This window comes from Hylobates moloch, unplaced genomic scaffold, assembly GCF_009828535.3.
Source record: "Hylobates moloch isolate HMO894 unplaced genomic scaffold, HMol_V3 SCAFFOLD_14, whole genome shotgun sequence".
NCBI classification, from domain to species: Eukaryota; Metazoa; Chordata; class Mammalia; order Primates; family Hylobatidae; genus Hylobates; species Hylobates moloch.
This window is the reverse complement of record NW_026652289.1, coordinates 23693304-23719909: the sequence shown is the minus strand read 5'-3', so window position 1 is coordinate 23719909 and position 26606 is coordinate 23693304.

Here is a 26606-nt window from a genome sequence, read left to right as displayed (position 1 = left end):
AGTTTGAAGTTGAGTGATGTGATGCCTCCAGCTTTGTTTTGTTCTTTGTTTTTGTTTTTGGCTTAGGATTGCTTTGGCTATTTGGGCTCTTTCATGGGCCTATATGAAATTTAGTATAGTTCTTTCCAATTATGTGAAGAATGTCATTGGTAGTTTGATACGAATAGCATTAAACTGTAAATTGCTTTTGGCAGTATGGCCATTTTAACAATATTGAATCTTCCTATTAACATACATTAACTGTTTTTCCCTTTGTTTCAGTCATCTCTGATTTCTTTGCAAAGTATTTTGTAATTCTCATTGTAGAGATCTTTCACCTCCTTTGTTAGCTGTATTCTTAGGTATTTAATTATTTTGTGGCTATTGTGAATGAAATTGTGTTATTGACTTGGCTTTCAGCTTGTACATTGTTTGCTGTATGAAAATGCTACTGATATTTGTGCATTAATTTTGTATCCTGGAACTTCACTGAGGTTGTTTATGAGATCAAGGGTCTTTAGGGCAGAGATTATGGGGTTTTCTCAGTATAGAAATAAATCATCAGTGAAAAGAGATAATGTGACTTTCTATCTTCCTATTTGCACGCCTTTTATTTCTTTCCCTTGCCTGATTTCTCTGGCTAGTACTTCTAGTACTATGATGAATAGAAGTAGTGAGAGTCAGTATCTTTTCTTTTTCCAGTTCTTAAGGAGAATGATTCCAGGTTTTGCCCATATTGTATGATGTTGGTTGTAAGTGTGTCACAGATGACTCATTATTTTGAGGTGTGTTCTTTCAATACTTAGTCCATTGACATTTTTAACATAAGGGATAAATTTTACTGAAAACCTTTCCTTAGTCTATTGAGATGATCATGTAGTTTTTGTTTTCACTATTTTAATGTGATGAATAATATTTATTGAGTTGTGTGTCAAATCAACCTTGCATCTTATTAATAAAGTCTATCTGATTGTGATGAATTAGCTTTTTCATTTGCTGCTGGATTCAGTTTACTAGTGTATTCTGTTGAGTATGTTTGTATCTATGTTCTTCAAGGATATTGGCCTGAAATTTTCTTTTTTTGTGTGTTTGTCTCTGCTAGGTTTTGGTATAAGAATGATGCTGACCTCACCAAATGACTTCAGGAGGATTCCCCCCTACTCAAGTTTTTGGAATACTTTCAATATTAATGGTATCAATTCTTCTTTATACGTGTGGTAGGATTTGGCTGTGAATTTATCTGGTCTTTGCTTTTTCTGGTTGGTAACTTTTTTTTTATTACTTATTCCATTTGGGAACTCATTATTGGTTTGTTCAGGAATTCAATTTCTTCCCTTTTCTATCTTGAGGAGTTGTATGCTTCATAAAGTTATCATCTATTTCTTTCAGGTTTTCTAGATTGTGTGCATAGAGGTGTTCATAGTAATCAGTAGTCTCTCAATTTTGGGGTTTTTTTTTTGTACTTCTGTGGGGTTGGTGGTAATGTCCCCTTTGTCATTTCAGATTGTGTTTATTTGGATCTTTCTATTTTTCTTTAGTCTAGGTAGCAGCCTATCATTCTATTCATTCTTTCAAAAAATAAATTCGTAAGTTCATTGATCTTTTCTATAGTTTTTCACATTTTAGTTCAGCTCTAATTTTTTTTCTCTCCTTCTGATAGCTTTGAGGTTGATTTGCTCTTGTTTCTCTAGTTCTCCAAGTGTCATATTATGTTGCAAGTTTGTCTTTCTAACTTTTCAATGTGGCTGTTTAGTGCTATAAACTTCTGTCTTCACATTACTTTAGCTGTGTCCCAGAGGTTGCGATATGTTGTATTTTTGTTCTCATCAGTTTCAAATAGTTTATTGATTGCTGCTTTAATTTCATTGTTGACCCAAAAGTCATCAAGTCAAGGCTGTTTAATTTCCATATAATTGTATTATTTTGAGTGATGTTTTCATTATTGATTCCCATTATTATTGCACTGTGGTCTGAGAGTGTTGCTGGTATGTTTTTAGTTTTTAAAAGTTTGGTGATAATTGTTTAATGACCAATTGTGTGGATAATTTTGTAGTATGTGCCATATACAGATGGAGAAGAATCTATATTCTGTTGGTTTTGGGTGGAGAGTTCTGTAGATGTCAGTTAGCTGCATTTAGTCAGGTGTCAAATTCAGGTCCTGAATATTATTTTTAGCTTTCTTCCTCTCTATTCTGTCTATTACTCTTCGTAAGTTATTGAAATCTCCCACTATTATTGTGTGGTCTTCTAAGTCTCTTTGTAGGTCTCTAAGAATTTGTTTTATGAATCCAGGTTCTACAGTGTTGAATGCATATATATTTAGGATAGCTAGGTCTTCTTGTTGAATGGAACCCTTTACCATTATGAAATGTTCTCCTTTGTTCTTTCTGATAATTACTGGTTTAAAGCCTGTTTTGTCTGAAATAAGAATAGCAACTTTTGCTCTTGATGGTTTTCCATTTGATTATGAGATCTGTCTCCATCCCTTTACTTTGAACCCATGGGTATCATTGCATGTGAGATGGATCTCTTAAAGACATCATACAGTTGGTTCTTGCTTCTTTATCCAACTTTCCACTCTGTGCCTTTTAATTGAGGCATCTATCCCATTTACATTCAAGTTTAATATTGATATTTGTGGATTTGATCATGTCTTCATATTGTTAGCTATTTATTATGCAGACTTGATTGTATAGTTGTTTTATAGTGCCAATGGTCTATGTACTTAAACTGTTTTTTGTGTTGTCCCAGAATGTTCTTTCCTTTTTATATTTTGTACACCCTTAAGGACCTCCTGTAAGACAGGTCTGGTAGTAACAAATTCGCTTAGCATTAGCTTGTCTGAAAAGAATCCCATTTCTCCTTCACTTATGAAACTTAGTTTGACTGGAAATGTAATTCATGGTTGAAATTTCTTTTCCTTAAGAATGCTAAAAGTAGACCCACAAACTCTTCTGGCTTGTAGGGTTTCTGCTGAAAATTCTGCTATTAGCCAGATGGAGTTCCTTTTGTAGGTGACCTGCCTGTTTCTCTAGTTGCATTTAACATTTTTTTCTTACATTTCAATGTTGGAGAACCTGAAGACTATGTGTCTTGGGGATAGTCACCTTGTATAGTATCTCGCAGGGGTCCTCTGCATATCCTGAATTTGAGTGTTAGTCTTCTAGTGTGGTTGGGACATTTTTACAAACTTTATCTGCAAATATGTTTTCCAAGTTGCTTGCATTCTCTCCCTCTGCTTCAGGAATGCCAACGAGTCATAGATTACAATCGCTTTATATAGTGTCATATTTCTCAGAGGTATTCTTCATTTTTCTTTTTTTTCTATTTTTTTCTGACTGAGTTGTTTTGGAGAACAGTCTTTAATCTCTGATACTCTGTCATCATCTTGGTTAATTCTACTGTTAATTCTTGCAATTGTATTATAAAATCTGAATGAGTTTTTCAGCTCCATCAGATCAGTTTAGTTCCTTCTCAAAATGCCCATTTCTTCTTTCAGCTTCTGTATTATTCTGCTGTATTCTTATAGTCCTTGGATTGGATTTTGACTGTTTATTAAATCTTGATGATCATCATTCCTATCCAGATTCTGAAATCTCTGTCTGTCATTTCAGCCTTTTTAGCCTGGTTAAGAATCATTGCTGGGGAAATAATGTGGGTATTTGGAGGAGAAAAAGACACTCTGGCTATTTGAGCTGTCATAGTTCTTGTGCTGGTTCTTTCTCATATCCGTGTGCTGAAGTTTCTTCAGTTTTTGCAGATGCTATACTTTGGATAAGTTTTTTTGCTTTTATCTTATTTGATGCTGTTGTGGGTTTTATTGTGGTATAAAGTGGGTTCCAGTCTTCATTTCTGGAGGATTCTAGTTGGTCAAGGCTCAGCTCAGCACTCCTTGGTTATGTGTTTCAACTATGGGGAGCTGGTACTGAGCTCTGGCTTTGTTTTCCGGACCCCCAAGGTTAGAAATCTGCTATGCTATAGGGGCCAAGGTGTTCCTAGTCCACTGGCCCCAACACTCCAATTAGTGGTGCTGGTGTTGGCATAACTTATGTATTTGGTGCAGAAATGTTTACCTAGGAAAATAAGCCTGTAAATTAGTAAACAATTTTATATTTTCCTAAGGAATTTTTTCAAAGCCATTTTATTTTTCCTCAAGTAAAGAGTTAGATAATTTAGGCAAGCAAGTCTCCTCTCAGACAATAGATTGCTAATCTGTCCAAACAGCTTGCTTATTTTACAACAGTTTACTTATCAAGGCCATCATCTAACTCTATCCACTAATTTTAATTACGTCACCATCTTTGCACAAACCTAATTAGCTTCTTTCTTTGAATGAACTGAAATAATCTGCAGTATCACAGATGTAGGCATCTTGTAAATACCCTCCTCTGTCCATTCCGTTCTGAAACGCTGCAGACTCAAGACTCTTCTTTTCAGTAAGAATAATTTACTTACCTTTCTTCGGTGAACAGTTTTCTTTGTTATTGTTGATCTTTTGATGATACCAGCAGTCAAAACTTATTTTATAGCAGATGTAGAACTAAGTTATAAGCCATGCTTTGACTCAAAGGTCTCAACAGTCTTCAGTCATCTTATTGAATGCATCTTATTAAAATACATCTCCACTGTATATTTTTCTCTATGGAGATGAGCTTCCTTAAAAAACCCACTTCTATGCAACAGAATAATTCATCTTAATCTCTAGTTTTTACCATTCGTTGAACTCCAGTCCTGCATTTTCTACTGCCTGCAGGACTTTTCCACTTGACTGCGTTTCCATCATTTGACACCATTTAACTGACACTATTTAAACTAAACTCATCTATGCCAAAAATGTAATTCTCTCGACTTCATTATTATACCAAAATTTGACAGACGTTTTAAAAATCTTATGCATATATTTCTTGTCACCCTATTAACATTGTAAATGTCCTGAGGAAAAGGATCTCATAAGATACTTCTCAATATTGTCCTTCTCTTCTGCTAAGCACAATGCAGTGCATGAGGTGTTCAGTAAAGAGAGAAAAAGTGAAAAATGAGAGAGCTGTAAGTCATTTTAATTACTGCATAAAATTAGGTTTGGTATGACATTTAAAATTACAATTTAATTTGATTCAATGGTCATGAGCTAGTGTCATCAGGGCTTCTCAAAAAACCACAGGGGTACTTATAATGAATAAGTATTATACCCTGACTCCTAGGCAGGCTGTTCTTAGGTTTTGGGTATCATGAAATGAACCCTGGAAGTGATATTAGGGAAAAGAGAAAAAATGAAGACAGAAAGGTAAGGGCTTCTCTTTAATCTTTTTGCTTTCTCTCACTAGAATAGTCTACTGACAAGAGGCAATTAAATTTCAAGGATATTTGAGAGAGGAAGCCCATTTTAAATATGGAAGAGAAAGTACAGTGATAGAAGGGTTAGATAAATTGAGTCCAGCAGTACAACCTCAAGAATAAGTTCTGAAAGGAAATCCTTGTAAACTGTTTGGTTTTTGTTTACAGAATCACCTAAGTTGGTCACCATAGAGATGACACAAGCAAAGACAGTCCTCTCTTCCTCTAAGCTTGCAAATGCCTTCGTAAGAATGGACACCAGCAAATTCCACCTCCAAAAGGAGAGATATAATAGAAACAGAGCAGTATTGTCAAACACCAGGACTTCCGATCTATATCCCAGCAGTAGTGGTAAAAAGGAATCAAGACAACAAATGTAATTTTTTTCTTTCTTCCTATGATATAATTATAGATAAACATGAGAAGTCATATATTATTAGGTCAGGGATAAGTAAAAATGATGCAGCATTCATTTTCATTCAATTTAATTCAACAAATACTTAGTAAAAGTCATGTGGTAGATATTCTACCAATATTGTGGATATACAAAGGGAGTTAATACATAACCTATTCCCTCAAGAAGATGCATTTATTTGTAGTTAGAAGCCCCAGTGCTATGTGGAAATTCTATATATTTTTATTCCATTCCTCTTTCTACTCTCTTAGGTCATTTCACACTTTCCCATTATTATTAAATTTCTCAAAAATTATTCTGACAAGATAACTCATACGTTCCTCAGGACAGAAAATATATAACAAAATGAAGGTGTGAATGAAGTAAAATAATTTCAATATTTCTGTGTAATGCAAAAAATCAAAAAAACAAAGTTATCTGGTTTCCACTTAATTTATTTGGCAAATAGCTCTTATTCTCATAGCTTATTCATTTTTACAGAAATATTGTCATAATTCTGGTTGCTCTTTTACACTAACCAACCCATAGGTAAATGAAAAAACCTTTCTTGTGTAATTTCAGAAGGTAATGCATTTTAATGTAACTCTATTTTTTAACATTTTGATTTTAGAACCGAGCTTTAGTGTTGATAAGGCATAATTATATACATGTATTAATAATTACACACATGTAGAGGTATTATATATAATGGAAATTTAATATACTATAAATAAAAATAAAATTATAAGCAAATGAACGTTATTGAAATGCATCATTAATAAAACTGATGCTGTAGGTAAAAGTAATTAAAATCAAAATATTTACTGAACCTACTTACTCCTATAATTTGCGTTGCTGGTTAAAACCCAGCTATAAACATTTTGATCAAAGATTTTTATTTTGTAAAAGATCTGACACAGCATAAATGTTAATCACTTTTTTATTTTATTTTCAGATTAATTTGAGTAATTTGAAAAATTATTAATGTTACTTAATTACTCTCAACATCTTACAGTGTCTCCTGTAAGCACTATTGGTGATACTGAATTTAAGTTACATTTAACAAATTTCAGAAAATAGTTTTTAAAGTAAAAATTATGATTTGGAGTTTACCAACTAAATCTTGTTAGCTTTCACAGCCTCTATTGAGAAGAGCAGCAATTCTTATCTTCCTCCTTTTTCCTCTTTAATTAACAAGAGATTATTTGTATCATAGCCATAAAATCAGTTCAGGTCTTACCTGAAACCCCTGATTGCAATGGTGTGCAGTTTATTGTATTAGTCCATTTTCATGCTGCAGATAAAGACATACATAAGACTGGGTAATTTATACAGAAAAAGAAGTTTAACGGACTCACAGTTCCATGTGGCTTGAGAAGCCTCACAATCATGGTCGAAGGCAAAAGGCACATCTTACATGGCAAAAGGCAAGAGAGGATGAGAGCCAAGTGAAAGGAGAAACCCTTTATAAAACCATCAGACCTCATGAGACTTAGTCACTACCACAGGAACAGTATGTGAGAAACAGTCCCATGATCCAGTTATCTCCCACTGGGTCCCTCCCACCACACAAGGGAATTATGGGAACGGCAATTCAAGATGAAATGTGGGTGGAGACACAACCGAACTATATCATCGATCAAAGCATTAGTTTTCTCTGATAAGCTGATCTAGAAAGTGCTGCTTGTGATCAGCTTTGGTGACCATGATCAGTGAAATGGTTAAGGAAATCTACAGATTTTGTAGGTTTGTGCCTTGACAGACGACTGGTATCTATTTCTCTTTTCATGATGAGGTATCTAACAAAGCTCTGTCCAAAATTTTGAATTTCTTGTTAAATGCATCATGATTATAGAACAGATGTTACAATCAATTATTCAGTCACACAATCACCCTCATCAGTCATTAAGGTGCGTACCTGGTGTTCCAGTTATTCAGTGTAGTATAACAAACTACGTGGAACTTAATGGCTTGAAATACTCACCATTACATTATGATTGTCCATTCTCTGCATCAATAATTAGGATTTGGCAAAGAAAGAATGGTTTGTTTACGGAGAGACTCCAATGTCTGGGAATAACTTGAAAATATACAGATTTCTTTTTAAAAATGTGATCTTTAAATTTATTTTTATTCCATAAGGTGTACACAATGATGTTTTGATATACACATGAATTTGGAGCCATGTTTTAAGATTACCATCTGTATCTGGTGAGGGGTAGGAGAAAATAGAAGAATGCTGCTAGAGATGGCTCCTTAAACAGACCAGAGAAAAGAGTCTGAAGTAGTAACTTAGCTCGCATGTTTAATCCACATAGAGTATAACTAGAAAATAGTCATATTCTAGGTTGAGATACAGGAAATGGGATGTGTAAGAGGAAGATAATGGAGATGCAGATAAATTCTCCATTTTCAGTGTTATTTGGTTCTACACAGCCTATTGGTGAAAAACTACAACTATTCATTTTTCTATTTATGATAGCATCATTGTAACACATTTTTTAACCCAAATGCATACATTATTGTAGCAGTTTGCTTAATAACTCCTTTTCATTCTGAAGCTTCCCAGGCAAATGCTAAGTGAACATAAAATGGATGTACAGTATCTACACATTTAATATAAAAAATAAAATAAATGAATGGATAAATGTAGAGTTTTTAAAACATAAATGATTTAATGCTTTCAATAAAACATTACTATAAATAGTTCAGGGATAATTTTTAATTCCTTATTTCCCTTAAAATAATTCAAGGTCATTATTATAAAAATATTCAACAAACCACTAATCAAAGAATTAATATGAATGTAGTAATCCCTTCTGTACCTTGGAAAGCGTCAAAATCTACCACATAATTACTAGGCAATTAACATTTTGGAAAAAAGTTTAAATATGTGAATTAAAGCTTTTGTTTTTAATTGTAAAAGGTCATTACCAAGTAATGTGCTGGTAAGTGTCACTTACAAATGGTTAGGAAATGAAAGTTATGAACAATAAAAATTAATTCAAGTTCATTTTTTATCTAGGAATATTAAATGCTTTATCATTACACTTAGTCGTAACTTCACCTCATCTCACTCCATATTACTGATGGCAGGGATTTCAGAAAAAAATAAGTATGATATTCCTCATGGATTGCTCATCAGAGATATTGATTACACTTAATTATTTCCTATAAGAGCAGGATTAAAGTTTATGAGCATAAATGAGAGAGCTTGGTTTCCTATACTGAACTTTTACTTGAGAATATGTATATCATATATATATGTAAATTTTTGTTGCTGTTCAGGGTTTTTTTGGTCAATTTAAATAGTCAAATATGGTTATTTTCTGCTAAAATATAAAAATGTCTTAATCCTCTGTATTATTATGATCGTTCATTCATTCAAAATTTCTCGAGCACCACTAAACACAAGTTTCTTTCCTTCTCTTGTAGAACAACAAACATAAAATAAGTAAATTATATGATGTATTTATAAGTGATAAATATTATGAAAAATAGAAATATTAGATGAAATGGAGGTTTGGGGAGTCAAGGATGTGTATCATGATTTATAATTATAAAGACATTGATCAGAATCAATATAGGCCTCATTGGGAAGATGTCACTTGAGCAACAACTAAAAGGAGGAAAAACACTAATTTGTGAGGATATTTGCAAGTTCATAAAGCAGAAGTGTGCCTTCCCTGTTTGTGAAACCTCTGAGATGTTGGTAAGCCTGAAATGAGATATTCAAGGAAAAGGTACTGAGGGAAAGAGAGGATGGTGCAGTGTGCAGATATATGTAGGAACCTGTGCTGTGAGGAATCTGCTTACACTTTGACTGAAATATGGAGCCAGTATTAGGTTTTGACATGATCTGACAGAGTCACTCTAACTACCGGTTAAGTGTAGGTTTGTAAGAGTGGAGTCAGGGAAATTAATCAGGAGGCCATTGCAGAAATACAAAGGAGATGACAGCGTCGAGGACCAGCATGTTAGTAACGGAGGTGGTAAGCAGTGGCCATTTTCTGCATATTTGCAAGGTAAATGCCACAGAATTTCCTGGTGGATTGGAAAAGAAAAGAGATATGTGAAAAAGGAAAAAGAAGAGTCAAGAAAGAGGCTTGTTTGGGCCAAACTAATTGGAAGGGCCGTGTCGACATCAGCTGGATGCATAGAAGACTGCAGCGGAGCAGGTGTGGCAGGGAGTGGTAGGGAGGAGCAAAGTTTCTGTTTCAATTAAGTATGAAAACTCACCACATATGTGGAAGTTTCTGTTCATTCAAAAAATGTTTGTTTGTTTTAGTAAGGCTAACTGATTTTTTTCACAGCATTTGGTTTAATAGTGATAGAATTGAGTCAATTTCCATCAGAGCATTTTATTGTGAAAAGAATTTGCCACGTGACTTGTTTTGGTTACTGGAAGCAGAGGTGAAGTAACCTATGGCTTGAAAAGTGCTCGCCCAATGAGACTTGCCCATTCTCTCTGGGATACTTTTTGTCATTGTATGAACAGGTCGGGGATAATATTTTAAAAGATGAGAGACCACTGAGAGAAAGTGCCTGGGTGTCTTAGTTCCAGCTGGACCCTGGAGGGAAACCATCCAAGACCACCCAACCCCGATCAAACAAACAAACCACCTAGCCAAGTAACAGTCAAAGAAAATCTTGTTGTTTTATTTCATGCTACTAATTTTTTGAGCGAAATTGCGGGGCACATTGTGACATAGCAAGGGTTAACTGATATAAATACCAACTAGGTTAGTTATTTAGTTAACTTCATTGATATTATAATCTAGATGATTACAAAATCTCCAATTCATTGAAAAAAGATGAAACTTTTTTGAGACCAGTAAGACCTGACTTTGAATCTGGACCTTGATACTTTGCGGTTGCATGACTCTCATCTCTTAATTTTGCTGTGCTTCATTTGGGCCCTAAGAAAAAAATGGGGACACAACCTTGTACACCTTTTGTAGATGAAATAAACTTTATAAATAAAATGTATTCAGCATATACTACATGCTCAACAAACTACTATTATTTTTATTAATTACATGTCATTATTTAGACATCATGTAATTTACTTATTCTGTTTTTTATATTTATATTATTATTCTTATTTTTAATATTTTGCTGTCAAAGCTTTAGAGCTTAGTACTGAGATTCTCAACTATCATTAATTACATTTTTGAGCATTTTACTAGCATTTTATGGAATTCCAATCAGCATTACAATTCCTAGAAAAAAATGATTATCTTGCTTCCTTCCTTGTATATGTAGCCATAGTTGATCTTTCTTTCCTGGCAGAATTGTGGGGAAATTGAGTGGCCTTTGAAGGCATTCATGACAGCATCTGTAAAAGATTTACAGCACTTAATCTGTCAGAGATTTGTCCTTAGAATTAAAGAGCAGTAGGATATCTTTAGACCACAGGTCGCATGCTTAGTTACATTCAAAATATCTTGTAAAATTAGTTTCAATGTCATCATACTAATGCCTATGTCAGCTTTTTAAAAAGAGTGGCAATGATATACAGCCACCTAAACTTTGACTGGAGACTATAAAATAGATGGAGTGGTCAAATTTAGTCCTAAGTAACCTTTTATTCAATGACAGTAATTACTTATTTGAACCTTTAATTCATTTAAATTTGCTTGAACTTTCAAGTGACTACCCACATATTTTCCATTTTGACAGATAAAATTAAATGACTAATATGTAGAACAACCTACCTAATGCTTTGGTGTGATTGACAGTTAAAAATCATAAAGCACCTTTTCCTCTGCCAGATTTGAAAAGCTAAATCTTTAATAAGATCAATTTACATTTATTACTTTTTTCACTATTTTTACAGAAACATTCTCCAAAATAAAAATTAACGCTCCATGAATGAGATTCAAGAGAGTTGGGAAAACATGCAAATGTCTTGTATATATACACTTTGCTTGTGAGAATTCCAAAGTTTTCATCATTTTTAAAGTTTTTGTTGTGACCCTGGTGAAATTACAATCACTGCTTTAATGACATTTAAGCATTTGTTAATCAAATAACAAGTGACCTTACCAAAAATATATTAGAAATGTATCGCTCCACTGAAAGAATCAAATAGAAATATTCTTCTTAATTTTTCCTCCCAAATATTTTTCTCTAACTCACTTGCATCGGTTATGATGTATGGATGCATTTATTGACATAAAATGGATGTATTTATTGAATAAAATCCTTTGAAATGGTTTGCTTTAAGTGGGCTGCTAAAAAAAAATCATGTTTTAGTTTTACATTTGTATTTTTGTCATTTCTTATAGAGCATATGACAAATCAGCCATCTATTGGCTTACTATCCCGAATTTTGGAATACCGACTTTGTCCTTGAACACATTCTCTGGAATTGTGGTAGTGCAGCCACATTTTCCCTCAGAACTAATACTCAGAAAGTCAGTGGAATTGCACTGTTTTTGAGAGCTTTCAGTCAGGTTGTTATGGGAGTGATTATAAGGAGTAAAGCTTCCTGTGGTTTCACTGAACTATTTGAACAGACTCCCTCCCAGCTTACTTGCCATCTCTCTGTTACTGTATCTTTTATTATTATTATTATTATTATTATTATTATTATACTTTAAGTTTTAGGGTACATGTGCACAATGTGCAGGTTTGTTACATATGTATCCATGTGCCATGTTGGTGTGCTGCACCCATTAACTCGTCATTTAGCATTAGGTATATCTCCTAATGCTGTCCCTCCCCCCTCCCCCCACCCCACAACAGTCCCCGGAGTGTGATGTTCCCCTTCCTGTGTCCATGTGTTCTCATTGTTCAATTCCCACCTATGAGTGAGAACATGCAGTGTTTGGTTTTTTGTCCTTGTGATAGTTTACTGAGAATGATGCCTTCCAGTTTCATCCATGTCCCTACAAAGGACATGAACTCATCATTTTTTATGGCTGCATAGTATTCCATGGTGTACATGTGCCACATTTTCTTAATCCAGTCTATCGTTGTTGGACATTTGGGTTGGTTCCAAGTCTTTGCTATTGTGAATAGCGCCGCAATAAACATACATGTGCATGTGTCTTTATAGCAGCATGATTTATAGTCCTTTGGGTATATACGCAGTAATGGGATGGCTAGGTCAAAGTCTAGCTCTATTCTAACCTGAAAAATCTTGCTTTAGCTATAGAACCACAACATTCTTTCTAAATTTATCAATTCAGACTCCTATAACTTGGAACCAGTGGTCATCCAGATACAGAATAGATGACTCATGGTAGATTTGTTTAAAAACAAATTAAAGCATGTATAATGATATCTGCAATTAACCTATAATTTCTGTTTTTGTAGTTATTACTGGCTGCCATTTTTTTACTAATTCTAATTACAGGTTGTTCTCAGATTTTATCAGTAACGCTTGACCAATTTACCATAAATGATGATTACTGAGATCCAATGTCACTTTCTAATCCAATAGATCTTGGATGTAGCCCAGGGATATGCATATTTTATGTGCTTCCCCTAATGAGTCTGCCTCTGGTTTTCGGAAGATCCTGGTTTGAGAAAACTGTTTGATAATTTAAGTTGGGTCTCTCACCTAAGACTGTTTCTTTTCCCTAACCTTCATAAATTGCAGTCAGCAGATATATCCAATAAATCTCGTACAATCTTGGAGAAAATTTAAGGCGTACTTTTAGAAATGAGGATTCTTGTTTTTGTATGTAAACTTTTATGCTGTTTATGTCACCATCCTCCCTACTTCTATTTTTTTCTCATGGATATTCAGGTTTATTATTATTTAGAATCAGAGGATAGTAGAACTGGAAGATACATTTATAATGATGTAATAATGCCTCAATTACATATGAGAAACTTGAGCCTAGAAAAGATATGACTTTTACTTAAAAAGTAATGACTTTTATAAGGTGGTTTACCTGAAAGTTATATATAATAATACCAGTTCTATTAGTAAAGACAGATTTACTGGCACTTATTTTAGTGCTATTTTTACCAGATATTTTTAGGATCTTGCTATTAGAGCTTTGTTCAGTGATAAAATTTAATTTTACTTTTAATTACGAAGCAATACATGCTTGTTGTAAAAGCACAAATATTTCAAATATTCCACAATAAAGAGAAAATAAGAAGTAAGCAATATTTCTTAGTTTTCCAATGCTAGTGTTCAGAGATAAAGTATATTTTCCATACTTTGTGTTTTTTTTTTTTTTTTGAGTCAGAGTCTTGCTCTGTGGCCCAGGCTGGAGTGCAGTGGCATGATCTCAGCTCAGTGCAAACTCAGCCTCCAGGGTTCAAGTGACCCTCTCATCCCTCAGCCTCCCAGGTACCTGGGATTACAGGCCTGCACCACCACATCCCTTTTCCCAGGCAGTGTTACAACTTCGTCAAGTCGATGCTCTTCCATACTACAGCAGGTAATAAACTCAACTTTTGATGATGAACAGGCTATTCTGATGGTCTTTGGGGATCCACATTCTATATTTTTATGTCATATTATTACTATAATATTAAAAATAAGCCTTTATAAGCCAAATAATTAGTAAAATTAAAATTTTCCTGATTGTGATCAAATATTTCATTAGGCTGTAATGGTTTCCTTTTTATTGTCTAAGATTTCTTCATTTGGACTCATTTCTGCAATGCAAATTATTTTGTAACCAGTTGTTATTCACAATAGTCCGCAATTAAGTAGTAAGTTCTTTTTATCATTGTTAAAACAGTTATTACAAAGAAGTTGTCTGTAGATGTCTACGAAAGCTTCCAAATCTTACTAAATAAACTATCTTTTTCCCACTACACCAGATATTTAATTTTTTCTTTTGTGCTATAGCTCCTAGGTTGTTAATTTCTGAATTGCACAAGGCACACAAATAATTGAAGTTCACATCTCCTACTAAATTACTCTATGTTAAGAACTTAGTAATAACAAGTGCAATTACTTTAGCTATTCCTGAACACCTTCCACAGCTTTCAACATGAGGACTTATTTTTAAGACTTTTTTTAATGCTAAGCATAAGAAAGATTATATGTAGGGTAATTAATGTCTAATTGAGTTAGGCAAACTCTAAAAGGGCCTCCAATAATTCTCACGTCAAGACATCCACAGCCTTGTGTTATACGTTCTGCCGGAGTAAGTTGCTTCTAGGCAATAGAATACAGCAAAATTGAGGAGATGTCACTTCTCGGATTAAGTTACAAAAGATCATGACTTCTGCATTGCTAGTACACTTTCTCAATTACCTTCTCAACTTGCATGCTTTGATAAAGCAAACTGCCCTATGAGAGAGGCCATTATGGCACAGAAGTGCCAGCAGCCTCAGGCTAACAGCCAGCAGAGAATAGAGGCCCTCTGTCCAATAGTGTGTGGAGGAACTAAGTGCTGCAACATTCACTGAGCAAGCTTGCAAATGGTTTCCTCCCCAGTTAAGACCTAAGTGAGACCACAGATCCTAAATCAGCATCTTGATTACAGCTTCGTGGGAGAAAGTGAAGCAGAGGACCTAGCTGCTACAGCATAGCTGGATTGTTGACCCATAGAAACTATAAGTATGTGTTAATTCTAAATTTGGGAGTAATTTGTCATTCATTCATCAGTGACTAATACACTCATAGATGAATTAAAACCTTTTTTGGGGTTTCTTCTGATGCCCCTCAGCTTCTGCTTCTCTGAGTGCAATGATAGTTTAAAAAATTAGGTTTTCTGATGTCAGAGAGTCTTTATGATTTAATCATTCAGAAGCCATAGTAATCGGTTTTATTTGAAACAGATAGAACTCTAACTGATTAAATAGAAGGGGAATTCTTTGTTTTTGTTTTTGTTTGTTTCTTGATAGTCCATGAAGTTCTGAGGACAGGAGAGCCACGCTGGATAGAAAGTTTGCTAAAGCGGCTGGGCGCGGTGGCTCACGCTTGTAATCCCAGCACTTTGGGAGGCCGAGGCGGGCGGATCATGAGGTCAGGAGATCGAGACCACGGTGAAACCCCGTCTCTACTAAAAATACAAAAAAAATTAGCCGGGCGTGGTGGCAGGCGCCTGTAGTCCCAGCTACTCCGAGAGGCTGAGGCAGGAGAATGGCGTGAACCCGGGAGGCGGAGCTTGCAGTGAGCCGAGATTGCGCCACTGCACTCCAGCCTGGGCGACAGAGCGAGACTCCGTCTCAAAAAAAAAAAAAAAGAAAGAAAGTTTGCTAAAGCACAGAAGAGGATGCTAAGGAAACTACTCCAGCTTTGCTGCCCCTCTGAGCTCCGGAAGAAGCTCCCATAGCCAGTGCAGACGCTGATACAAGAAGAGGCTCAACTTTCAAATAACTAGAGCCTTCGAAAGCTGGACATATGCTTTCTTTTACCAAATCATCCCCTCCAAATTGAGTATCTTGTGAATTTATCAGACTAGTAAAGTCAACGTTATATTCTTGAATCTTGAGTCCCACAGAAGCTGATATTTTCAGTATTTCTGAGTTTCATCTCTTGGGATAATGGGACTTGTGACGATAAAAAATTATCCCAATATAACCAGAATTTTAAAAAAAAGCACAAATGTTAAAGAAATGAGAACACATGTTGCTAAACCTGTATTATGTTGTTTAATGAGCAGCTACTAAGGGAAGAAATGAGGTGGTTGACCAACAGCTAGAAACTGGGTATTATTTCACCAACTATAAACATAATCTGTATAAGTACATTTCCAAATTGTTCCACATTTCCAGTTATTACCTGAGATTGGAAGGAGGAGAAAAAGCCCTCTCATTCCAAACTAAAGGAAATTCCCACTCCTAATAATGTGCACTTGGAAAGTTATTTAAATTTGCATTTTTGAAGGAGCAAAGAAAGTCAACGATGTAAATCTACACCTAAAAAATGTAAATATTCATTTAAAAAGGAGAAGCTCAGTAAGGAAGGTAAAGCATGTATCTGAAATTCAAACCCATATTTGAAAAGGAAGTGAATCACACTACATAGAAGAAAAAGGAATATAGCACAAAAGAACGAAAACCTCTTAAAGATGTATTTTAATAGTTTAGCTTCAGGTGTCATAACAGTCTGTTGATTATGGATGGGTGGTCCTCCCTCACTACCGGACAGGCAGAAAACATTGCTATTGTCAACTATAAAGACTCTCATATGATATAATATATTCGTACCATAATCTGGTTTTCTAGAAAATGTTAGGTAAGGTGCTGCTCTCTGTCTCCAACCCTGGAATATGCGTTCCTCTTCTTGCCTCTTATATTCACTTTGTTAAAGCAAAACTGTGTTATATTTTCCTGTTTACTTCTCTAGAATTCCATTTAACTATAAATTATTTTAGGACACAGAATGGTTCTCATTTATTCTCATTTATCCTTATAACCTATATTTGTTACCAAAACCTGAAGCAAAACTTCACAGGTGCTACATAGATTTCTGTGGAAAGTAAAAATGTGACTCACCTGACATTTTCCATACATTTGATAAACTAAACCATGTCAATCTATAAAATAAGAAAACCAGAACTTTTAAAAATTTTAAAATCTACAGAAGAAAAGAATAGTACTTAATAAGTGATATATTAAATGCATTAGATTTTAAGATGGTAATTAACATTAGATTAAAATGGAAATACGAACTTTGGAAATCAGTCCTTAAAATAGCTTCAAAGGAATAGATCAGTTTTTGAAATCATTTGGTATTCATAATTGTTCAACCGAGTTTAGCCTAAAGCTGCCTCCTTACATACTTTAAATTCATCCTAAAGATTTTCCTGTATATAGTGAACTATAACCTAAATGGAGGTGTAAACAGACTGTAACCTTTTGTGCCAATCACCGAATTTTGGCTAATTAAGGAGGACCAATTGTTCAAACCATGTCCAAATGAGGTAAAAGCTGTAACCAATCCGGCTGTTTCTCTACCTCATTTATGTTTTCTGTCTATACTCATTTTCCTTTCTCTGTCTATAAATCTTCTTCCAACACATGGCTGAGCTGGAGTCTCTCTGAGCCTACCTTGGACCAGGAGGCTGCCCTATTCACAAATCATTCTTTTTGCAAGAAATTCAACTCTTAAATTTCAAGTGTCTAAAAACTTTTCAACATAAAAAAAGGCATACATTTTTTCTAATTGCACAATTAAGAGATTTAAAAAATTTTAAGAACATGTGTTGTCTGAAATGGACTTTTCCATTGTTTATTGATAAACTTATTTGGAATGTTCCTTGCAATTTTATTTATTTATTTATTTATTTATTTATTTATTTATTTATTTAGAAATGGAGTCTTGCTCTGGCTCTGCTGCCAGGCTGGAGTGCAGTGGCACAACCTCAGCTCACTGCAACCTCCACCTCCCGGATTCAAGTGATTCTCCTGCCTCAGCCTCCCAAGTAGCTGGGACTACAGGTGCCTATCACCACGCCTGGCTAATTTTTGTATTTTTAGTAGAGATGAGGTTTCACCGTGTTAGCCAGGATGGTCTCCATCTCTTGACCTCGTGATCTGCTGGCCTCAGAGTCCCAAAGTGCTGGGATTACATGTGTGAGCCACTGCTCCCGGCCTGCAATATTATTTTTACATAGAGGTTATACACTAGCATTGGAATTGCGATGGGAGTGGTAAGGAGGGACTAGTGGAAAGAGGCCAACCATGCCTATAACTAAAAACCTAGTAAACTTGGGGTGTTCAGGGAATAAAAAAAACAATAACCGAGGTTTAACTGCAATGGTGGAACTACTGGGTATTTGTGTTATAGGATAGTTGGGAAGGATAGAAATATGGATCTAGAACGCACATAAGGCTACTTCTCCCTTATAAATGTCTTCTTAAAATGTAGAGGCTCAGCCAGGGGTGGTGGCTCACGCCTGTAATCCCAGCACTTGGGGAGGCCAAGGTGGGCAGATCACGAGGTCAGGAGATCGAGACCATCCTGGCTAACATGGTGAAACCCCGTCTCTACTAAAAATAGAAAAAATTAGCTGGGCGTGGTGGTGGGCGCCTGTAGTCCCAGCTACTCAGGAGGCTGAGGCAGGAGAATGGCCTGAACCCGGGAGGCGGAGCTTGCAGTGAGCCGAGATGGCGCCACTGCACTCCAGCCTGGGCGACAGAGAAAGACTCCGTCTCAAAAAAAAAAAAAAAAGAAAAGAAAAAGAAAAAAATACAGGCTCTTCTTTAGCTCATTTATGGTAGTCAGTCTGTAATAAATGTTGTAAAATACTGCTTAACATATATCATTATGTTTTAAAATTGTCTTATTTTCAAAGAAAATAAATATTTCCTGATTTATTCCCTCATATATTTACTCAAGAACGTTAACTGTGAGTCTAGGTCAAGTCTCAAAGATACCATCAAAATTACCCTGAGTTTATTGGTTACTAAAGTGAAAACTATTATTACCTCTGTAGGGTATTGGTAGCATAGGGGGAAGAGAGGTTACAGTTAGGATACTTACAAGAGTTTGAGACTGGTATAAGGTAGATTTTTAAAATTAGTGTCCTAATAAGCATTTGCAAGAGAATGATTTACAAATAGTGCTCAAAGTGAGTTAAGTTGAACATTTTCATGTGAGATTGAAGAATACAACCATCTATTTCTCTGAGAAAAGAATGATGGCCCTGACCATGCAAGGGGTCTTGTGTTTGGATAAAAGGAGATTCAGACAGTTCTTAAACAATGTTATTTGCTATTTCATCTTGCAAATATTTTTTGCAATTTATCTGTCTGGATTAGAAATTTCTTGGAATAACAGAATCCCACCAATGTAGGTTTTTAATTAGAAATTTAACTTATTGTAACCCTTGAGCTTTGTAGCTGTAGACGGTTTTAGTTTGCACATGCTATCATAATATGTAACTTTATGCAACTAACTGTCTAAAAGAGGAGAAGACTGGATGTGTGACAAAGTCAAGGTTACATATAGAATGTACAGGAACAGACAAATATTTCTTGCTGGATTCTACTGTATGTACAATTTAATTATAAATATACACTATTTATTAATGATGTGAGTCATAGTGATTTATCAATAAAGATTTATCAAAATAAATACAGAAGAGACACTGGCATATTTGTTTATTATTCAATAAAGTCCTGTAAAGATTTTTCCACTGTCCATATTTTCCTGTTTTGGTTAACGAACCACCTCTTTCTCTCTCTCTTTTTCCTTTCTTTTTTTTTTGTTTTTTTTTTTTGAGACAGAGTTTCACTCTTGTTGCCCAGGCTGGAGTGCAATGGCACCATCTCGGCTCACCGCAACCTCCGCTTCCCGAGTTTAAGTGATTCTTCTGCCTCAGCCTCCCGAGTAGCTGGAATTATAGGCATGAGCCACCAAACCCGGCTAATTTTGTATTTTTAGTAGAGATGGGAGTTTCTCCATGTGGGTCAGGCTGGTCTCGAACTCCCAACCTCAGGGGATCCGCCTGCCTCGGCCTCCTAAAGTGCTGGGATTACAGGCGTGAGCCACTGCCCCTGGCCCCTCTCTTTTAAAATTAACTGTCATATGTGCAGTTGCTGGCTAATTTCATATTATTCACATTGAAAAAGGGCAGCACAAGGTCATGGCATTTCAGAATCCATATTATAACAATACAGATCTTGCCATGTACATTTCCTTAACACCATTGCCAGTTACTCATTACACCATTACTCACGGGGCTGCATTATCCAATATGCAACCGTTTTAAACATTGTTTTCTATTGACTCACTGAATATTTTTTACTATGACATTAAATCACTAAATTATATAATGAGCACAGACTATGCGCTAGGTACTAAAGGTATTGAATAAGTATATCATTGAAAACATTTATATAATTTCTAAAAATTGATATTGCTTTGATAAATTTTACTGGTGGTTTTACTAGTTAAACCATTATTCTATTTAGGTCAGGTTAAATCTATTGATATATTTCTTAACATTTATAGTTTTTGAAACCATTAGCTACCTAAATGAACTTTATTCAATGAATAACAAGAAGCGTTTCCTTAATTATTCAATCACTTAAATATTTAATGAACATAGGAGGTTTTATCTTATCCAATGTACTACACGTTCACAAAGAGAAAAAAAAGATTTGTTTCTGCTTTTGTCTGATTTGATACAGGCTAGAGATAATAAGATATATGGTTAATGGATATTTCAGTATTTTATAGATCTATAAGAAAAATTAAATATTACAAACTCTACCTTATCATTTTGTGATTGAGGTAACTGAAGACCAGAAATTTTAAATGACTTGCCTAGAGGAAGACACAGATCTTTTCAGTGGAAGAACAAGAGATTTAAACTCAGATTTTATGACTCCAGGTCTAGTTATTGGTTTACTGATTCATATTTTGCTACAGGAAAAAGAAGACAACAAAAAAAGAGGGAAAGTGTGTTCAACATTAGTGTCTTATCAAAATGGGCTATTGGTTGTAACACCTAGAGGGAAATAACCTTCCATTTTAATAGCAAATAGAAATAGAATAATTTATAAAACATGGCAACAATCATTTTAGCCTCTACTGAAAGGACTAAGCAATATCTAGAGTTGCCATTCATTTATTAATTGTGGAGTCAAAAGAAATAGTTAAGAAAGTAAATATTGGTGAAGAAGAAAAGAAAACTTGAAAGCAAATTGAGAAAATAATATTAGCTTAAGTCAAATAGAAGGACATGTATAACATGACCTAAGGAAATTTCTTTATCTGAGATAAGAACACTCAGTAAATTGTATATAACATAGTGATACAACGAAGAGCAGGGTAGCAAGGTCAGTGGCTGATGGCAAATATAGATATTGAAAGATTGATTAAAAATCAGGAAGATGATTATGGTGGCAACATAAAAGGATTCTAATTGAAATAGTAAAATACTCAGAATGAGATATGAAAGGGTGAAGTTATCAGAAATGCAATGTTATATAGCAATGAAAACTCTTTTCCTCATTGTTCTTTGTGAGAATAGAGTAGCTGTTCTGCAAAAGTTCTTAGGGGTTCACCTATTATTTGAAAAGGAGTCACATATGATAGAGCCATCTGAGGAATCTGGAAGATCTAGAGATGATACTTCCAAGATCAAGATCTTATATGAAGTGCAATTATCTCAGCAACATATCAGTTGCACAGAGTTTTAAAATAATATTGTATTATAGGACTTTTTAAAAAGTTTTACTTTAAGTTCTGTACAGCACGTGCAGGTTTGTTACATAGGAATACATGTGCCATGGTGGCTTGCTGCATCTATCAACCCATACAAGACAATTTTAATCACATTTTTGGCATACATGTATTATAGAAATATTCAAACTAATTTGTAAAGTTACTTGAAATATGTGTATTTGTATCACCCTGTGGTAGATGGCTCTACTCCATATATAACACGTTTCCCCCAGTGCTAGCATTGGGATTGCAATGGGATTGGTAAGGAGGGACTAGTGGAAAGAGACCAACCACGCCTATAACCCAAAATCTAGTAAACTTGGGGTGTTCAGGAAAAAAAGCAATCAATTACCGAGGTTTAACTGCAATGGGGGAACTACTGGGTATTATAGGATCGTTGGGAAGAATAGCAAACATTAGATTTATTTTAAAGACATTCATGGATCATTTATAATGAGATTAATAGAGTTGGACATGAGATTAAAAAATACCGATGCAAAATAGGACTGAGATGCAGATTTTGTTAGTATTAGCTTAAAGGTCAGTGTTAATATTGACAAAGACTCTTTCTTTGACAAAATTCTAGACAGGTTCCTCTGAGCTTTTTCTTTGACATTCTCATTCTTGGGCCTTGATCTCAAGAGCCTAGTTGTAGCATGAACCTCGTAAAGTCAGTTTAGCAAGAAGCCTCACCCTCGATATCTGCTCACTCTCAATATCTAATCAAATTCCTCATCTTACACCACCCCCCCCAGGGATGTCTGATCACCCCATCCTGTCCTCAGCAAGAATCTTGTTTATTTAACCAGAATGTACCCTTACCCCCGATGTTTCTTTTTAGTAATTTTTCATCCACTGATCCTCTCTCTGTTCCTTGGATATAAATCCCACTTGTTCATGCTGTATTAGGAGTTGAGCTCAATTTTTCTCTTCTACTGCAAAACCCTATTGCAGTAGTCCCTTGTATAAAGTCTTCATTACCATCTGTAACAGGTGTCAGAATGTATTTTTCTTTAACAATATCCCTGGAAAATTGCCTGCGGGAATCAATATAAATAAGCATGACAAAAATGACCTAAAATTAATACCAAGATGTGCAACACAAGGAGGTAAAGAGAGAATGTGGAATTATGTCCATATATCTTACAAGGCATTCAGGTTTTTGTTGTTTTTTTTTTTAAGCCTAGCCCTCAAATGTTATACAAAGAGCCTGTGGTGAGAAACTGTATTTGAAGCCAAATAGTTACAGGTTAAAATCCTGTTTTTTATCTTACCAGCTGCTGCTTCTTGAGCAGGATTTAGAGCCACTTCTCAGACTGGAGTTTCCTTATGTAAAGCGGAAATAGTATCTTCTCTTCCTATACTAATAGTAATTTAAATGTTAGGGTTTTATTTTTTGTAGCACTTAATTAGGAGCTCACAAATATAGGTTTTATGAAATGCCTTGAAACCACTTTTCCTCTGATCTTACAACTTTTAAAGACAGAATCGATGATGTGGGTTGGATCCTAATGACCCCCATGCATTTCTAAGTTATTTTTGTAGAAAATTTCCAGGTGCTGAAGTAGTAAAGACAATTGTCATTTCTTTCCTTAAATGAGGCCTAGTAAAGTTTTTATGATTAGGAATTTGGCCACCTACCTCACATCTGGAAACCATGGCTATGAAAATAGTGGGTGACCCATTTGAAGATGTAGAGTGGAACTTTAGATAGAATAACACACTATTTTCAGTCTTAAAATAGCAGTCCATTGATTCAGACCCTAAATCTCCATATTTAAAAAGTACATGAACCTTTTTGAAGGCATCTCTAAATATCCTGAGTTTGGAAAAAAAAAATCTATCATTCTCCTTTATATGTAGGGCTGCCACATATTGGAATGTAATACTATTAAAAGGAAAATTCAGATTAGAATCTCATCTCTTATGGACTAAATCTTTTATTCCAAAATGAACGTGTGGCATTTTTCAATGAAATGTGGTTTCTTCAATATTTAGAATTCAGTATCTGCAAAAGCCAAATTAAAAGGAGCTTAATTGCCAGAAAGGCAATGTGAATTTGCCAATGGGAAGGAATAAGATACCTGGGTCATTTATTTTTCCCCACTTTCAATGGCTTTCTTTCGTAATGATTACCTTTAGGTATCAGCATGTTAGTTTTTTTCTTCTCAATTATAAAATCTTTAATCGTTTCCTGGGGTCTATACAAATGAAACGAATTAGATGCAAGTTTAAATTATGCAGGGTAATGATCAGGAACTGTTTACTGATTCTGCTATATCATAATATTCAAATTATATATAATAACTATTATATGTAACAAAATTTTATATAATTACTACTGTATATAACAAAATTACATATAATTATATATAAAGCTTGATATATTTAGTTTGATATAAAAACTTGATATATAAATATCAATTTTATGTCAAATCTATATATAAAAATTATATATAATTATATAATTTGATATAAATTTGATATATAAATATATAAAAATATAATATCAAATTGATATATAAACTATATATACAGTTTGAATATCATAATATGGCAGAATTGGTAAATACGTTCGGTCATAAGGCTGGATACAGAGATTCTATCCAACACTCAGTTGCCTACCCTATGTACACATATTCAGCTACATTGCTGTTCTTTTGTGCTTTCATCCAACTGCCTTAAGCCTCATCCTTTTGATTAAATTCCCCAAAATCAAGTACTGAAATCAGTTTATAATTTATATTGACCACAGAGGGACACACCTCAAAAGTAACGTAAGCTGATGGACCATTTTCCAAAGCATAATTTATCATCATTATCATAATCATTGCCATCCTTTGACCCCTGTCTAAACAGGCCAAGGCTATGTTAAGATGGCTTATTAAATGAAATATGTATCTCTGCAATTGGATGGTTTATTACTCTCTTGAGATTGATATTATCTTACTTAAGGAAAGTTGCATTTTCTTACAATTTCTATCTTTCTTTCAGAACATTCTAGTTACCCATATTTTAGTGTCTTTTGCTCATGTGTGCTCTCTTATAATACATGCACGCTCCACACCAGGTAGTTGGTGAAAGTTTTCTTTCATTTTTTAACTAAGTTCTTTTTCATATCTCTGAGTACCAAAATATGAAATAAAGGAATATAAAGTTGAGAGATAATTGATTTCCTAAGTGTCTACATTAAGAAAAGAAATGTAGTCTAGTTGACAGGATATTCGATTTCTGTTAGCTCTATATGTTGCATGTAGATCAATCTACTTCTGACCTTCTCATAACAAGTTGTTAAAAAAAATGTCTCTATACATTGTTTTAAATATCTTTTTTGGTTAAAGCAAACATATTGAAAATCCCTAGATGTGTATTTAAGGCAATACGACAATTATGATTCCTACTAAGTTTGTTTCTAGACGTTTTAGGCACGTAAACCTTCACTGGAGAGGGCAAATATAAACACCTGACAAAAATTCTCTGATTGGAGAAAATCACACAGAACCTCAGCCATCAACATATTTTCTCTTTGCTAAATTTAGGAGAGAAGACAAATGGAAAGGATTTAAAACTAGGTCTTTGGTAATTAGCTATGACTGGAGCAATTCAAAATCACCACTTTATGGTAATTCTGAATTGGTTTACATTACTTAAAGCAAAATCTTCTTATATGAATCTATCGTTCAATAAATCACAGATACTAATAAACACTATTTAAAATACAAAGCTTAATTGAAAATTAGAGTTATAGAAGATAAGTGCTTCTATCTGAGGGTAATTTTTACTGCCTACTTGGCAGAATATATTCTCAAATCCAGAGGAAATATTTCTAGGAGATATTTCTAGAAGCATACACCAATTTCCAAGATGAAGCAGGCTCAATGGCTACTTTGTTTCCAACTCTAAGTGACAACCAACTCTGTCAAACAGAATTTGACAAAGAATCAAAGAGATCTATGCCCTCTTCCCTTGCAGGAGCAAACTGAAAGAATATTTTGGGTTCAAATGTATATCCTAATAAAATGCATAAATTTTATAAACGACTATAAAGACTTCCTTTCACATGGAGACCATAAATTCTTTTTATCTTTTTGAGTAATTGTGAAGTTCTTATCCCAGAAAGTCTATAATAGCAAAGCAAAATATAAGTCTTTCACTCCTTCCATTAAAAAAGTTAAATATTTTAAATAAATGACTTATTTTTTAAAATGTTGAGGTCTTATGTCTATATAGTATTATAATGCCTTCTGTAGTATGGTGCAGTTAATCTAAGAAGGATATAGAACATAAAAATATTTGCTTAAACAAAACATGAAGGAATAAACAATTGAAAGAGAAGCCTATCTATAATGGTAGAAATAAGATAGAGAGGACTTTGATTAAAAAAAAACTATGCTTTTTAAAATCGTATTTGTTTTGTAAATTTTATTTGTTTTATTTGAATTCATGCTAATATTGCATATAATTATTACACAAAATTAAAAATCTCAAATCACACAATCAAAATAAAATGTAATAAACATAAATTTGCACCCAGTTGGGCATATCCACACATGTGAAAATTATGCCAAATGGATTTAAAACACAGTAATTTGACTCTACATTTATAATGGAACAAAAATAGTTATAAAAATTTTTAAATAATCATATTACTTGTGGCAGTGTTGGTATTTTTATTTTGAGATGGTTGTAGTTTTCTTTTTTTTTCTTTTCTTTTTTTTTTTTTTTGAGAGGAAGTCTCGCTTTGTCATCAGGCTGGAGTGCAGTGGCACAAACTCGGCTCACTGCAACCTTCACCTC